This window comes from Arabidopsis lyrata, assembly GCF_000004255.2.
Source record: "Arabidopsis lyrata subsp. lyrata unplaced genomic scaffold ARALYscaffold_7, whole genome shotgun sequence".
Classification (NCBI taxonomy): Eukaryota; Viridiplantae; Streptophyta; class Magnoliopsida; order Brassicales; family Brassicaceae; genus Arabidopsis; species Arabidopsis lyrata.
In genome coordinates this window covers 12,957,142-12,972,022 of record NW_003302549.1, presented here as the reverse complement: position 1 = coordinate 12,972,022, position 14,881 = coordinate 12,957,142, and positions in this window count along the sequence as shown.

The window sequence follows — 14,881 nt, the reverse complement described above, 5'->3', positions numbered from 1 at the left end:
ATTTATGTTACTTGGGTTTTCTTTTTTTCCAGTGCTAGAAAACTTTCTCAGTCTTCTCTCTCATTGATTAGCTTCTAGAAATATATTCATATGCTCATAAACGTAAAATCATGTCTTTTGAGTGGCGAAAAGCCGAAGTCGGAAGTGTTTAGTTTAGGGTGATTGTTTTTTTTTATCTAAAGTTTAGGGTAATTTCTGAAATGGGTTTTGCTTCAGGTTACTGTAGGTGGAATCTTCCGATACATATTTGGAGAGGAGCCAAAGAAAGCTAGGTTTATTGTTGATTCTGAAAATCACACAATAAATTTGTTTAAAGAGGGAAAACAAATTCAATTAACTCTCTTGTTATTTGCGATCAAAGACTCGAAGAAAAGGGTGAATTTTATTGTTTAGAGACAACGCTAGGGTTTAGCTCAAAACGATTAGGGTTTTTGTGTAAAAGTTGCGGATCCCCTAAAATAGAGGACACCCCTCTATTTATACATAGCTAATGACGTTACGTTTTAGAGATATGTTAATCTTCTAAATCCTCGAGGCCTTATCTTCTGATTTTCTTTTCTTTTCGGGATTCTCCATTCCTTTTTAGGAAAATCTCCTTTTTCTCGAACAAGATGTCGGTTTAGGCGATCTCCTGTCTTTGGACCGAGATCGCCAGGCGACCTCTTGTCTCTGGCCCATTATCAGGCCTAACCGGGATTTCCTGGTTTAACTGAATTTTCAGATTTATTCGCAATTCGTCCGGTTTAAGTCGGTTTAAGTCGGTATTATCGGAGGTGCTAATTCCTTCACTAACATTTATAGAATCTTATAAGATTTTTTGGTCATTGTTACGAATTTTTGAAGTTGTATAAATATAGTCAAGTATCTCATTCACCGACTTAATAGACGTAAAACATGACACTATTTCGTTTGTTCAAAAAGAATAGTTTCATAAATTTTACGTTTTAAGAGAATCGATCTCTGAGACCTAAACCTACGATTGCTTCTCAAATAGAAACCACTAGATCAGTACCACTTCATTAACGCTTATTGTTAATTTCATGAATATTTTCCACGATGAAATCTTTTAACTATTTAAACCCGAGAAAAACTGTTGTTAGACACAAACATGCAATATTTATAGTTCTAACAGACTAGAACTACGGACTTTTTACATATTACAATTTTTCATTGTTCTATCATTATGTGAACACGTCCTTCTTGCTCCAGAATTACTTTGTTTTCCTTTTCAAAGAACTGTTTTATCTAACATATGTAAGCTTATCATTGGATTAACGTCATATCTGAAACATTATTATGTAACCAGTGTTGGTTACTTGACTTTATATTGGAGAGTATACAACGGTTTACTCGGTTATGTACATATATTTAGATTAGTAGACCGGTTTACATTAAAACCAAGTGTATATATATACTGTGTACAGATTACTTGATAAATAAGATGAGAAATTCTCTAACAAACTTTTCTCTCTCGATCGTCTTCTTCTCTCTCACTAATATGGTATCAGAGCCATCAAAGCTCTTTTTCTCTTGATTCCGCTTCGATTTCACTGTTTTTGAGCTCAGATCTTGCTTAGTTCTACTCGATTTTAGCTCAAATGGTGATTGCGATGAAGATTCTTCGCCGATCAAATCGGAATAAAGCTTTGACATCGTCAGTTGTAGTTCGACCTCGTAAAACATCTCGATCTACCGTCGTCACTGATTCTCCTCCCGATTCTCCTCCAGTTGCACTTGATTTAGCTTCTGGAGCTTCGCGAGCCACTTTGATGCCGACGATCACAGATCCATCATCTTCTCCGTTCTATATGCATAGCGCGGATCATCCAGGTTTGATCATCATTTCTCTTCGTCTAGATGGAACGAATTATGATGACTGGAATATTGCTATGGAAGTTGCTCTAGATGCTAAGAATAAGTTGGGATTCATAGATGGAACATTGCTGCGTCCTGTTGAAACTGATCCTAATTTTCGCATCTGGTCACGATGCAATAGCATGGTGAAATCCTAGTTACTAAACTCTGTATCACCTCAGATCTATCGCAGTATTTTGCGTTTGAAAGATGCTGTCGATATTTGGCGTGATTTGTACAGCAGGTTTCACATGACTAATCTTCCAAGAACATTTAATCTGACACAAGAGATACAAGATCTCCGTCAAGGTTCAATGTCTCTTTCAGATTACTACACCACTCTCAAGACTCTATGGGATAATTTGGAGAGTGCTGATGAACCTGGTAATCTGTGTGTTTGTGGACAAGCTACTCGTCTGCAATTAAAGGCAGAGAGAGCCAAAATTGTCAAATTTCTGGCAGGCCTTAATGATTCATATGCAATCATTAGGAGACAAATTATTATGAAGAAAGTGCTTCCAACTCTTGCTGAAGTTTATCACATTCTGGATCAAGATGACATTCAAAGAGGTTTCTCCAATATCATTGCTCCTCCTGCTGCCTTTCAAGTTTCTCAGAATGTTGAACATGACTCTACTATTTGTTATGTTCAATCTAGTCCTAACAAAAGTAGGCCTATCTGTTCTTTCTGCAACATAGTTGGACATATTGATGAACATTGTTACAAGAAAAATGGTTTTCCACCTGGTTTTATTTCAAAATTCAAGCCATCAGATCACAAGTCTCAACCTGATAACAAGTCTCAACCTGATAACAAGTTCTAGAAACCAAAAGTGGTTGCAGCTCATGTTTCTTTGTCATCTGATAGCAAGCGAACTGATCTAGAGAGTTTGATTGGTGACATGACACCAAATCAGATTCAGAATTTTATTGCTCTCTTCAGTACTCAGCTTCAATCTCAGTCTTTCTCTCCATCAGAAGTCAGTAACTCTCATGATCAGAATGTTTCTCAATGTCAAGCTAGTACCTCTGGTATCTCATTCTCTCCATCTACTTACTCTTTTATTGGTATTCTCACAGTTTCACAACAAAGTTTATCTACTCAATCTTGGGTTATAGATTCAGGTGCAACACATCATGTTGCCTATGATAAGGATTTATTTCTATCCCTTGATAGTTCTGTTATGAGTGCTGTTAATCTACCGCAAGGCTCTTGTGTAAGAATCAGTGGAGTAGGAACTATCCGGATTAACAATGATATTCTTCTCAACAATGTCTTGTTCATTCCGGAGTTTCGTTTAAATCTGATACTTATCAGTTCTTTGACTACTGACCTGCAAACAAGAGTGATATTTGATCCTTCTTCTTGTGAAATTCAGGTTCTTACCAAGGGGTCAACAATTGGAAAGGGTAAAAGAGTAGGAAATCTCTATGTGCTAGAAGCTTCAAGTTCATCAGTCTCAGTTAATGTCGTGGTTGATCTTGGTATGTGGCACAAGAGACTCGGGCATCCTTCTTTTTCAGAGGCTTTGGGAACACATAGATCTAAGAATAAAGGAACTACTTATTGTCATATTTGTCATTTGTCAAAACAGAAGAAGCTGTCTTACTCCTCTTCAAACAATATTTGTAATTCAAGCTTTGAGCTGTTGCACATTGGCATTTAGGGTCCATTTTCAGTGGAGGCTATTGAAGGTTTTCGATATTTTTTAACTATCGTTGATGATCACTCCAGGGCTACTTGGCTTTATTTGCTCAGAACAAAGAATGAGGTTTTACAGGTCTTTCCTGCTTTCATTCAACAAGTTGAAAATCAGTACAATGTTAAAGTAAAGTCAGTGAGGTCTGACAATGCTCCTGAGTTGCGCTTCACAGATTTTTACAAAGAAAAATGTTAACAAGAAGCTCCAGAGCGTACTTCCGTTGACATAATGAAATACCAGCATCATTCCGAGCTACCTCTAAGCCCAAAAAGTACTTTAAAGGACCAAGTTCTCTCAGTTTAAAACATTTCTTCAAAGCCTCTGTTAACTGAGTAGCAGCATGATGAGTAGTACTAGCAATCACTATGTCGTCGACATAAACCAATACATCAATATAATCATCATCACAACTTTTGACAAAAAGAGTGTGATCTCCATGTGCTTTAACAAAACCCAACTGTTGGTGTCGGATCCCGCACCAGAAGTCCGAGACCAACCAAAGATTGCTACGTAGACAGGATAACGACCCATAAAGGATAAAGCCCACTAGACCCATAAGTCAAAAGATCAGTCGGAGTGGTTGTCAACGTGAGGAGAGTCCGAAGTGACTGCACATCGACACGAGTCCGGAGACGAAGTCATGGTTAAGTCGGTCCTAAGGACATTTGGGCCAAAAGGCGAGGCCCATGAAGATCAGAGTCAACTCAAATTCAAACGTTGGAGCATTAAAACCAAATATCAAAACGGACACATTTAAGAGAGAATAATTATACTTAATTAGCCATTTTAATGTCATTTTCCTATGTATAAATACAAAAGGCCATGGCCATGTAAAGGGGATCTTCCTCTCTGAGGCAAGAAATACGATAGCAATTTTTGTAGCAATTCATAAGCCATTTACGTTCTTATTTTTTGTCCCTCAAGAATAATCTTTCCTACTAATAAAAATACTTGAGTGTGTGAATCCGACATCCACATTTTGGCGCCGTCTGTGGGGACATATGTTGGTGTCGGATCCCGCACCAGAAGTCCGAGACCAACCAAAGATTGCCACGAAGACAAGATAATGGCCCATAAAGGATAAAGCCCATTGGACCCGTGAGCCGGAGGAACGGTCGAAGTGGTTATCACCACTTCAAGAATCCGAAGTGATTGCGCTTCAACATGAGTTCGGTGTAGAAGACACGGGTAAGTCGGTTTAAGGACATTTGGGCCAAAAGGCGGGGCCCATGAAGATCAGAGTCAATTTAAATTCAAACGTTGAGGCATTAAAGCCGAAGATCAAAACGGACGCATTTAAGAGGGAATAATTATACTTAATTAGCCATTTTAATGTCGTTTTCCTATGTATAAATACAAAGGCCAATGGCCATGAAAGGGGGATCTTCCTCAAAAAGAAAGAAATACTATAGCAATTTTCGTAGCAATTTATAAGTTTTTTACATATTCATTTTTGTCCCTCAAGAATAATCTTTCCTACTTAATAAAATACTTGAGTGTGTGAATCCGACATCCACATTTTGGCGCCGTCTGTGGGGAGAGAGAATTCTTGAGTGGTCAGATTTTTCTTTATTGCACTTTCGAGATAAGCAACAATGTCCGGAGGAGACATCGTTGAGACATCATTGGCTGAAACCCTCAAAGCTATGCAGCAAACCATGTCGGACATATCACAAAAGTTCTCGGATGTGGAAAAGGCCGTCGATACGTTGCAAACATCCCAGGTATCTCTTAGTCAAAACGTCAATACTATACAAACTCGTGTTCGCTCTTTAAGTGCAGGAAACCTTGTGGGAATCCGAAGAGGGATATTCAACTCGCCAAGTTCCGCTGCACGAAATGAAACCAGCGGACAAACAACTCCCGGTGCTACTAATAATGTAGTTCAGACGTTGGAAGAAGAGACACAGCTCGGGGATGAAGAACAACTTGCAGCTCAATACGAGCAGGAGAACCTCGACCAGTTCGAGACCATGAGGAAGGTTAGCCAGGAACTAAAGGAAATGAAATCAAAATTTCATCAAGCTACAAGTTCGGAGCCAGACATCAATCGAGTCATTGAAGAAGCCAGGCGAACACCTTTCATCTCGCGAATTGCAAGTTTGAGGATCAAAGATTCCCGGAAACTCAAGTTGGACCCTTACAGCGGATTGGAGGATCCAAAAAGCTATCTTGCAGCTTTTCTGATCGCTGCTGGAAGAGTCGAATTGGATGAAGCTGATGAGGACGCAGGCTACTGCAAGCTTTTTTCGGAGAATCTATGTGGCCAAGCTCTAATGTGGTTCACCCAATTAGAGCCGGGTTCGATCAGCAATTTCGACGAACTATCAGCCGTATTCTTAAAGCAATACTCCATCCTTATGCATAAAAGCGTTTCGGATGCCGATCTTTGGAACTTATCGCAAGGATCTAATGAGTCACTTCGAGTTTTCATCACCAAATTCAAAGGAGTGCTGTCAAAACTCCCAAGAATCTCGCAGCAATCAGCTTTATCTGCCCTACGAAAAGGATTGCGACATGATTCAAGGTTTAAAGAAGACTTAATACTTCATAAACCAGACACAATTCAGGATACACTCTTTCGCGCGAACAACTGGATGGAGATAGAGGACGAAAAAGAAAGTTTTGCCAAAAGAAATAAACAAGAAAAGCCAGCAATCACCGTCCCTACCAAGAAGTTCGAGCCTAGGGAGAGCAAAGGACCAAAGAAGTTTGGGTCGCAACCCTTCAACAATACCGTCGGAAAGCAATTCCAAGGGAAAGGAAGATCAAACACTTGGGTCCGTGATGAAAGTCTATATTGCGACATTCATAAAGTAACCGGACATTTAACCAAGGATTGCAGCGTTCTTAAAAGGCACCTCGCAGAGCTTTGGGCTAGTGGAGATCTTTCCAAATTCGATATAAAAGATTTTGTGAAGGAATACCACGAAGCAAAGGGAAGTTCCGAAGATCAAAATTCTAAAAGACCAAGGTTAACCGACAAGGAAGAACCAAGGAATTCTAAGGGTAAGATCAATGTTATTCTAGGAGGTTCCAAATTTTGCGGAGATTCGATAAGTTCCATCAAGAAACATAGACGAAATATCCTGCTCAAAGCAAGCTTAAGCGAAGAAGTCGATTTTCAAGGTGCATCAATATCATTTAATGAGGAAGAAACGCGATACCTCGAAAGACCTCATGATGATGCTCTAGTCATTACCCTTGACGTTGCCAACTTCGAAGTATCAAGGATCCTTATAGATACAGGCAGTTCGGTCGATTTGATCTTTTTAAGTACTCTAGAAAGAATGGGAATTAGTCGGGCGGATATAGTGGGGCCTCCGTCTCCATTAGTTGCATTCACAAGTGAATCAGCCATGTCTCTCGGGACAATCAAGCTACCGGTCCTCGCCAAAAAAGTATCGAAGATCGTGGACTTCGTTGTCTTCGATAAGCCCGCAGCTTACAACATCATCCTCGGTACTCCCTGGATTTATCAAATGAAAGCAGTCCCCTCTACATATCATCAATGTATCAAATTTCCAACGTCAAGAGGAGTAGAAACAATTCGGGGAGACCAAGAAGCTTCACGGACGTGTTATCTAGCTAGGCACCGTATGAAGATTCAATAGCAATTAACGAAGCCCGCAAAAGAAGGACTAAGAACAAAATTTCCCAGCGGGCAAAAGAAAGATGATATAGTAATCGAAGTGGTGTTGGAAGAAGACAAGCCGGACCGGAAAATTCGAATAGGGGCAACTTTAACTGGCCAAATAAAAGAAGCTTTGATCGAACTCTTAAGGAAAAACAAAACATCGTTTGCATGGTCAGCAGCGGACATGCCTGGCATAAATCCAAGTATAATTTGTCATGAACTAAACGTGGATCCAAGCTTCAAACCGGTGAAACAAAAAAGAAGAAAGCTTGGAGTGGAACGAGCAAAAATAGTAAATGACGAAGTGGATAAACTTTTGAAGATAGGGTCCATAAGAGAAGTGCAATATCCGGAATGGGTAGCAAACACTGTCGTTGTCAAGAAAAAGAATGGGAAGGATAGGGTTTGCATCGACTTCACAGACCTCAATAAAGCATGTCCCAAAGATAATTTCCCGCTCCCACATATAGATCGACTTGTAGAGTCCACCGCTGGGAACGAGCTATTAACATTCATGGATGCCTTCTCGGGTTATAATCAAATAATGATGAACCCCGAAGACCAAGAAAAAACGTCGTTTATCACTGATAGAGGTATCTATTGTTACAAGGTAATGCCTTTTGGTTTGAAAAATGCAGGAGCAACATATCAACGGTTGGTTAACAAGATGTTCCATAATCATCTCGGGAAAACAATGGAAGTCTACATAGATGATATGTTGGTTAAATCGTTAAAGAAAGAGGATCACGTTAAGCATTTAGAGGAATGCTTTGATATTCTCAATAAGTATCAAATGAAGCTGAACCCGGCGAAATGTACATTTGGAGTCCCATCCGGGGAATTTCTTGGCTATATCGTGACAGAAAGAGGGATTGAAGCTAATCCAAATCAAATTAACGCCTTTCTAAACATGCCATCTCCAAGAAATTTTAAAGAAGTACAACGGTTGACTGGGCGGATTGCGGATCTGAACCGTTTTATCTCGAGATCAACAGATAAATCGTTACCTTTCTACCAAATTCTAAAAGGGAACAAAGGATTCCTTTGGGATGAGAAGTACGAAGAAGCTTTTGGGCAGCTTAAGGCATACTTATCCACTCCACCTATACTGTCCAAACCGGAAGTGGATGAAAAACTTTATTTGTACGTGTCGGTTTCAAATCACGCGGTTAGTGGAGTCTTGGTTCGGGAAGACCGTGGGGAGCAGAAACCAATTTACTACGTAAGCAAGTCAATGACGGATCCGGAAACAAGATACACAATGATGGAAAAACTTGCACTCGCGGTGGTAACTTTGGCTCGGAAGCTGCGCCCATATTTTCAATCCCATCCGGTTGAAGTATTAACCAACCAACCACTCCGAACAATACTTCATAGTCCAAATCAATCCGGACGTTTGGCGAAATGGGCGGTGGAGTTAAGCGAGTACGATATAGAATTCAAAAGCCGGATCAGTATGAAAGCTCAGGTTTTAGCAGATTTCTTAACCGAGTTACCAATACCTGGAACGATAGAACAACCGGAGAACCAAACTTGGAAATTACAAGTAGATGGGTCTTCAACAAAACAAGGATCCGGAGTGGGAATCAAGTTGGAATCTCCAACATCAGAAATTCTAGAACAATCATTCCGGTTGTTATTCAATGCCTCCAACAACGAGGCAGAGTACGAAGCCCTGATTGCCGGACTTCGATTAGCACAAGGAGTTGGAGCTAAGGAAATATTGGCTTATTGCGACTCGCAATTAGTAGTTAACTAGTTTAATGGAGACTATGAAGCCAAAGACTCAAGAATGGAAGCGTACCTCGAAGTGGTGAAGGATCTATCTAAAAATTTCTCGAAATTCGAATTAATCCGCATACCTCGGGGAGAAAATACAACTGCGGATGCACTTGCCGCATTAGCGTCAACATCAGATCCTGAGTTGAAAAGAATTATTCCAGTGGAATGCATTTCGGAACGAAGCATTCAAGACAACAAAGAAACCCTCGTAGTTACAAGGTCTCGAGCAGCGGCACGCGACCGTGGCGAACCAGATATCGAAACGCCACCCAACAAACGAAGGAAGTCAAAGGGATCGAATACATCTGACAAGGAACCCGTTGTCTTAGCTGAAGAGGTGATTCCAGAAACAATGTTAGAAACCGAGCCGTTAATCGAGGAGGATGTTCTTGAACCAAACGAGCATCCCGAGCCAGAGCCACGAATATTTCACAAAGTTGACCAAATTCCGGCTAAAGACTGGGGGGCTGACTGGAGGGAGCCAATAAAGCACTACATCATGACAGGTGAGCTCCCAAAGAATAAATGGCAGGCCAGGAAAATGAAAATCGTTAGCGCGAAATTTTGTTTGTCAAAGGATGCGTTATATAGACGAGGTGTCAGTGACCCTTACCTATTATGCATTTTTGGGCCCGAAGTCGAAATCGTCATGAGCGAAGTGCATGAAGGATTATGTGGGAGTCATTCATCAGGAAGAGCTATGGCTTTTAAAGTTAAAAGAATGGGGTATTATTGGCCCACTATGATCACAGATTGTATTAAGTTCGCCCGAAGATGCAAGCGCTGTCAACTCCATGCACCATTGATCCATCAACCGTCGGAATTATTCTCCTCCATTTCCGCCCCATACCCGTTTATGAGGTGGTCAATGGACATCATTGGACCATTGCACAAATCAACTCGAGGTGTACAGTACCTTTTAGTCCTTACGGACTACTTTTCAAAATGGATTGAAGCTGAGGCGTATGTTGGTATCAAGGATTCGGCGGTGAAGACCTTTATTTGGAAAAACATTATATGTCGACATGGAGTTCCATACGAAATAGTCACTGATAATGGACCACAATTCATTTCACACGAGTTTGATGCCTTTTGTGCGGACTGGGGAATCAAAGTTAGTTATTCTACTCCACGATATCCGCAAGGAAACGGTCAAGCTGAAGCCGCGAACAAGACAATATTAAGCAATCTCAAGAAACGCTTAAGTCATCTAAAGGGAGGATGGTATGAGGAACTCCAACCCGTCATGTGGGCCTATCGTACAACCCCTAGGCGACCTACAGGAGAAACTCCATTCTCTTTGGTTTATGGCATGGAGGCGGTAGTACCAGCTGAACTCAACGTGCCCGGACTTCGCCGAACAGAAGCACCGTTAAATGAGGAAGAAAATTCAGCAATGCTTAATGATTCACTAGATACCATAAATGAAAGGCGTGATCAAACTCTAATTCGGATCCAGAATTACCAGCAGGCAGCAGCCCGGTATTACAATTCTAAGGTTAAAAGTAGGCCGTTCTTCGTGGGAGATTATGTATTAAGGCGCGTCTTTGACAACAAAAAAGAAGAAGGCGCCGGTAAACTCGGTATTAATTGGGAAGGACCTTACATTATTACCGAAGTGGTTCGGAACGGTGTTTATAGGTTGAAAGACTTAGAAGACAATCCGGTCAAGCGACCTTGGAATGTGATCAACCTAAAGAAATTTTATGTTTAAAGCTACATGCATTGTTTTTGTACATGAACTACGGTGTGGCTTGATCCCGAAATGGGTACGTAGGCAGCTTGGAAACGAGTTCAGCTATTAGTAAAAATTTGTTTTATTTCTTTATTAAAGGAAAAAGGTTCGACTGTGCGAACAAGTGAAGCAAATAGAAGGTTCGGCTAAGCGAACATACAAGAAATTGGAAATAGAACGTTTATTCAAAAGACGGAATGTCCCTCATCGTACACTTCGGACTATGAAAATCTTGTTGACGAGCAGAACACTTCAACTCCTTGACCAGCAAGATCGAGGATTGGCATCATGCAGTCCGGAATTCGAGCAAAGTCAGAGATTCCAAGCTCAATCCACTCTCCGGGGTGAGATTCAAGGATGTGAAGATCTCTTGACACCGTAGTAAGCCTGCGTTGCATCCGGTTAATCCTCTTCCGGAGTCTCCTCTTTTCCAACATAAGCTTCCGATGTTGAAGCTCGAGTGCCTCTATGAACGCCGTCGCTGTTCCTTGGTCTCTGATTGGGAGATCCCTGATCAAAGCACATGGGGCTCGGATCTGAGATCTCAAGAGGCCGCGAAGTGGAGGAGGCTGCCTGCTTGGCTCATTTGGAACATTTTCGTTTATCATTCCGATTCTGGAGAAGTCGGGCATAGATTCTGAAGAGCGAAGATTGAACTCCATACCTACTAAAATGAAAAGAATGGTGAGGAGTAAAAGGAAATTGAGACTATAATTTATAGGAACGTCATATCCCTAGCAAGCTACGGATTCTATCCTAAGAATGGAGTGATTCGCGGAGAGATTTATGCCCTCGAACAGATCCTGCATTAAAAGACGCATCTCCGAGAATATTTGAAAAGAAAGGAAAGTTGCAAATGTTTCCATAAATAAAAAGGGGCCGAAGCCCATTACGAGTTTAAAATAAGGGAAGAAGATAAAGAACATTTATGGAAGAGGCTCAGGAACAGGCTCCTTCATCGCCGGTTTAATCTTCGAAGTGGACGCCTTGTTCTTGGCATCCACTTCGGGATGATCCCGAACGCGTTTCCGACAGGTGCTGGCCTCCTCTTCGTCTTCTTCTTCGCTGTCAGATGGAACGGCGCAGACGGGGGCATTCACGGGACCCGGGACTCCTTTAGCGCGGAGATACATCCGAAGCATCTTCGGGATCTCAGCGACAGAGTCAAAGTTCCGCCATTCCCATTGAAAGGGATCACTTTCCAAGGCCCGTATCTTCCTCTCCACCCGAGCAATGCGAGCCTCGAGTGTTTGCCTTTTGAGGCCCAGCCGCTGCCTCTCTTCACACAAGCGACGGTGCTTGTCGGCAACCTAGCATAAAGATGAATGAATAAGATAAAACAAAAAGTTTTTAAATCAAAAACTTTAAATATTTACCTTGTCAATAAAGTCGCAAGCCTCTTTCTTCTCCTTTGAAGGAAAGTGAAAGACGGCGTGAGGGAAGAGAACGCCGGCCGGTTCAAAACCGTCACCGGACAAGAAGAGTGGGCTGCCGGGATCAACGGGGGCTACTTTTTCGTTTTCCATTCTCACAATATTACTCAAGTAAGATTCTAAAAACGTAGTTAAATAAAGCTTGGAGGTAGGTAAGCCTTTATTTATAATAATTTAGGGTTTGTCTTGGAACCATAAATCCAATAAAGGTAGAGTGTCCGAGTGGTTTAAACCATTTTTGGAAAATCGAGAAAAGACAGTTATTGCATTAAAGACGAGCCGTTTTCCTTACTTATAAGAAGGGAAAGAGCAACAGTCGCATTAACTACAAATGTTTCTAAGGCCCAAGCCCAATAAATTTGTCGAGTTGACTAAACCCGAAGTGGGGAACTCGCTTTAAGCCGAGCTCAGTTTTCGCATTCTAAAGAGAAAGGTCTGATCAGCCTAAAAATCTCAAAAGCATAACCACAAGGCCACAAAAGGTTAAAAGCGGACTTTGCAAACCCGCATATAATTTTAACCAAACCCCCTTGGGGTCATAACCTAGAAAGGTTTAAAAGCCTCCTCAGGCAAATATCTTGTTCAAAAGAAATAATAAAGCCTCCTTAGGCAAAAACAAGTTCGAAATTAAGTCTTAAAATTAATGGGACAATTCCCAATTCAAAGTGGACGCAGCCACTACGGAGTGATATCCACCTCGGACCCCGGCTCAGCAACCGAAGTTTCATTCACCTCCTTGACTGGTGCTTGGTCAGATGGAGCTCTTGGTCCGCCCTCTACATTACAACCATCCTCCGGAGTGACCGCCGGTGCCGCAGGTACTTCGGGTGGGACGACATCCTCCGCCTCACTTAAACCTGGGAAGGACAGTTCCAGTCAACTTTTTTAAAAAAAACACATAAGGTGAGGAAAAGGTAATAAGTGTCAGGAGCCAAGCATTACCCGCCCAGTCTAGACCCGATTCACTTATAGGAGGCGATTCAGTGAAGAATTCCTCAAAGTCCTGCGGGTTGAAGGTCGAAGTAGGAAGAGCTGCCAAGCGACTCCGCTTTTCAGAAAGATTAGCCGACAGTTCGGTCCTCTCTTGCTCCTCAGAGAAATCTGTATCATGGATTTGATCCAACAAGATCAGATTGCTCTCGTGCTCCTTGATGTCTGATTCCAAATCTGACCTAGCTTTCTCGGTCTGCATGAATCGGATGGCCCCTTGGATCAACTCCATCCCGCGTCCCTTACCCTCCTTTCTGGCTTTTGATGCCGACCTCGCCAACTCGGAGTCACGCAATTTGACAATCGCCTTGTACTTTGCGTTAAGCTCAATAAGCTGGTTGTTCAGGGTGTCGGCGGTTGATTCGGATTCATGAAGTCTACCCTGAACACCAGAAAGCTCGCCCTGGAGTTTGAAATTTTGGTCGTACTGGTCCTGTAGCTCCCCCTTTATCTTCGCAAGCTCGGATGATAGACCATCAACCTTGTCCTCCAAATCATGCTTGGAGTCGGTAGAGGAGCGGAGGTCAACCTCGAGATTAGAAAACTTATCCTTCCACGTGTCGATCTCTTTCTCCCGACCAATGACCAACCCTTCGTAATGTTCAATTATGTCATTGAGCTCGCCGTTCGCCTGATATTACACATAAACCCGGAATGACGGATCAGTTCGAAAAATGACGGTAAAGTCAGAAATTGAAGCGGAACTAACCCGAGATGAATGATGAGCATGAATTAGGTATCGTTCACGAATTGCAGAGCGCCACTTGTTGAATTCCGGCAGGATCGCACCTGACCGGGTTTTGAAGCACCGAAAAACGTTACCTTCTTTCTCCATGGCTACGAAAGCGAAAGAGGAAAGGTCTTAGAAATTCAAAATAAGTACAAGACGAAAAGAATACATGTGTATCGTCATACCTGAGAGCGATTTGACTGAGGAACAAGAGCAGGCTTTGTCTTCGGAGAATCATCTCAAGACTCAGAACTATCCTTCTGAGAAGCTGCACCCAGGTTCGTCTTCTCACCGCTATGTTGAGAAGATGAAGACATATCGACAGGACGAGGCGGACCCATTGGTTCAGTAGGAGGGGACGATCGAGGAGAACGGTTAGTCCGGGCCCTTGACTTCTCTCTTCGCGGAGAAGAACCACTGCGGTTCGTTGCTAAAGTCATCCCAGGAAGAACGATGAGAATCACGGTTAGGAGATTGAAGCCTCCGGGGAGGACGGTCATCGCGACGTTCACGTCGAGGTGTCAATCTGAAAACGGCGACAGATCTGGCTCCTTCGGTGCTACCGTCGTCAACCAGTAAGGTTTTGCTATAATCTTTTTTGTCAATGGCGGTCGCAAGGAACGCCTTGTTCTCGTCGCAAGCCTCAGCCATCGGCTTGGAGATCATTTTTCGCTGGGCAGTGAGAGCCCGAGCTGACATTCCCTGGGTTGAGGGAGGAGGCGGAAGACGATGAAGATGGTTGGGAGGGCTCATCCTAAGTTTTCGATTGGCTTCTATGAACCGATCGAGAGTGAAAGAATTCCAAAGGGTTTCCCCTTCGAGGATTATTTTGAAGAAGCCAATGAATTCTTCAGTTGGTAAAGTCGGAGCGACGAAAGCTGCGAAGTGAAAATAACAAGTTTAATCAATAGGAATAATAAAATTGGAGGAATGTATGCGACCTAATTTCTACCAGGTTTCGCGGACCACTTCGATGGAAGTAAATCTGACAGACTTCCAATCGAAGCAGGGGTTTTC